This window comes from Cibotium barometz, chromosome 40, assembly GCF_041138505.1.
Source record: "Cibotium barometz isolate CiBa-2024 chromosome 40, ASM4113850v1, whole genome shotgun sequence".
In the NCBI taxonomy this organism is placed as follows: Eukaryota; Viridiplantae; Streptophyta; class Polypodiopsida; order Cyatheales; family Cibotiaceae; genus Cibotium; species Cibotium barometz.
This window is the reverse complement of record NC_141085.1, coordinates 41,693,589-41,697,091: the sequence shown is the minus strand read 5'-3', so window position 1 is coordinate 41,697,091 and position 3,503 is coordinate 41,693,589.

The window sequence follows — 3,503 nt, the reverse complement described above, 5'->3', positions numbered from 1 at the left end:
TACCAATGTGAAGCCTAGAGCTAGTTAAATTATGTTCAATTAGTTGTTCTAGCTTGTTGTAAATGGCAGCAAATAAGGGTATATAAATGAGAGGTTTAGGGTTGGAAATGATGAAGCACGATGTTCTTTTTTTTCATAAAATGAAGAGATGTCTTTGCTAGTAATGTTTTAATGTAATCTAAAATGTTTTAAAAAATAGTTTTATTCATGTCTTGAAGAACGTTTTTTATGACCACATGCTTTTGTTTTGAAATGTTACCCTATTTCATCCACATACATGCTTACTCCTTAAATTCATGCTCTTAACGGGCGGGTTTATGAATAGTTTTCACATGGGTACAAAGTGCTCTATGCATAGGGGCAAGGTGAAAGTGTCCCAACTTGGTCAAGACTTAGTCATGAATTTGCAATCGGGCCTCTAACAAAAAGGCTCACATTTGATGAAGAGACCACCTCTAGAAATATGCACCAAAGTTCTCCTAAGAAGCATGGGAGAAGGCCTAAAAGTTGTCCTTACATTGATGACGAGGCCTTCGAGGGTGGGACCATGGAAGAAAAGCCAGAAATAGAGGGGGACTCAAATGTTTTTGTTGCCATTCCTAACGATATAGTGGCAACAACCATGCATATTACCCCCCAAAGCCAACCCCAAGATGCTTGACATTTGCAATGGAAGGTGGGGGCATGGATAACAAGGAAGGGCATGAGCCAGATTGTAAACCAAAACACAACCGACATTTTGGAGAGAAAATATCATTGGGGCTCATGAATGATGTTTTGGGTCAGTTTAATGTGACTCAAGGCTCAGAGCCTCCTTTGGTTCCTTTGTGTCGCTTGGTTGCTACTTCTGATGCAGTTAGAGTGGCAATTAGTGATGCTTCATGGCTTGTTCCCTTGTTTGATAGGGTTGCGTACATGCATACCATGGGCTCTTTTGTTGTGTCTCTCAAGGGCCAGCATGGCGAGAAAAAATCGATCACTCAAGAGATGATTGATGGCTAGGATCCCATTTGGTAAAGGCTCAATGCAATGTTTGAAAGTCAACTCACAGAAGATTGGGCAGATTTGTGAGGCAAGACCTTCTTTGTTTGGGATGGAAATCACCAATTGAAGACATGGACAAATAGAATAGAAGAAGGTAAATGTTTTGGCATACATTTTCATGATTTAGGTTTCTTTGTTTTCACTTATATTGCATGCTTGGTTGTTTCTTAATTCTATGTTTCTTTCTTTTTTCATGAATTTCTTTTGGTTTTTTTAAAGTATACTCTAAATGTGAAGAGTATCATGTGCGAGTGCGATGCCATTTACTCAAGTATGGGCATACTTTTCACCAATTAGAGGTTAAAACTTCATTAAGGCAAAGTTAAAGACATGTTTTTTTTTGGTTTTGCTGCGGATTGGGGGATGAGATAAAGGCACCATAATCTATTAATTAGATAGCTCCAAAGCTAAGAAAACTTGGATTATATGGTAGACAAGCCTTTGAGCAAGAGAAACATCAAGAAAAGCCTTCATATGGATTACACATAAAGGGGGAGGAGGGAGCTAAAAATTAGCACTACTTTTTTGGCAACTTTTGGGACCTTGAAAAGAGTGCTTATTTCATAGCTTGACAGCCCTTATGGTATGGGATTGAAGGCTTGATTGATAGGTAAAATCTTGAGCAAGAGAGGTTCCAAGGAGAAGAAGAAAGGGATCACCACCATAGCCCTCTTTTCAGCCCATCAAAAAATGCTATTTTTAGCTTGAGGATGCACACACAAATCCACAATTTCTCTCTTTTTTCATATTTCCTTGCCCCAAGCCAAGAATAGCAAGAGTGAGGGATAGATGAATCCAATTGGCATGAATAAGTGGAGAGGGTTCCATTAACACTCATGGGGAACGATGGTGACAAGGGTCATCACTCTCCATGAGTTGTTAAAATTTATTTATTTTTTAATATTAATTTGGACATTATCCCCAACCTTAGCACATCCATAACATATTTGATTAATTTATCACCCCTTACACTTGCCATGGCTTAATACCATTGAAATTAAAGGTTAAAAAGCTTTATTAAGGTCAAGGAATTAACTTTTACAGATAAATTCACCTTCAAAATATTTTGACAAGTCTATTAATTATTGGCTACACACCGCTAACTAGGGTTCATAAAAATCTCTACATAAGGGATTCAACCCAAAAAATCTATAGAAGGGATTCAACTAAAAAACTCTACATAAGGAATTCAACCAAGAAACTCTTGTGCACAAATAGACTTCTAAACATTCTCAAATCTATTTACTCATCCACATTTTGATCCGATCTATTTATTCAAGGAGCAAGCTCTGCTATAACATCCAATTGATGAAGTTATGCCCAAGGGTTCCGGCCATTGTAACTATGAGCTCTTGTATATAAGACATTCATGAAATATGAAAAGGGACAATCCCATTAGTCCCATTTTAGCTTTGCCTCTTCTCTCTCTCTCTCTCTCTCTCTCTCTCTCTCTCTCTCTCTCTCATTTGAGCTTGTGGATGTATGCTTGCTTGTGTTTGCTTGCTTGTTGGTGTGTGTTGTAGGGATGGTGATGCTCTTACCTCTCTCCTTCTCTTTGTTCTCTACTAAGTCCCTCTGCATGCATGTGGCATGAAGTGAAGGTTGAGCTTTCCATAGCTCCCTCCTCTTTGCTCTCTACCTAGCCATGGAATCTCTACTTGGGTGACACAAGTAGAGGTGGAATGAGCCCCTAGCAGCTTCACATATTGAGGAGTTAACCCTCATTAGGGTTGGCTAAGTGCAACCCTCCAGACTCGACCCTTGCATGTGTCTCTTTTCTCTTCTTTATCCCTCTTGTATGCAAGGTAGTATGCTAGGTTTAACAACCAGCATTGTCATAGAAATGAAAATCATGAGATAGCTCACTACTATAAGAACCAACCCATGAGGTAGCATCTGCCTAGCTAGATTTACTTGCTTCAGTGCATAAGTGAACTATTACAAGAAAATGATTCTCCATTTCTTATTTTTAAAATATACAAATGACTAGTTTTCACACTAGGTCAACCAAACTTAAAAATGGTTCGGCCTCTATTTACTAGTCTCAAGTAACTATGTACATGGAGATTGTATACTTTTCCTATTTGACATTAAGCACATGATAAGGCTGCTTTATATGTTTCAATAGCTTATTACAAAGGATAAGTTCCCATTTGAGTGGGGGTAAGATGTCAAAGCACCTTTATGGCAAGTCGAGTGGGAAAAACCATGCTAACCTACAGAGTGGTTAACAAGGTTCATGAGTACATGGGTAACCTAGAGGAAAGAAAACCAAACTTTTTGGTGCATTTTAACTTGTTTGGATGAAGGATCCATAGATTTAGAATCAACTCAGTCCAATGAAGAGAATATGTTATCACAAGGAATGATAACAGATTTAACAAAGAAGGATCAACATGCTAATGATAGAGCTATAACTTCAAATACCCAAATGCCAACGAGGGAATTAAAAATTTTGA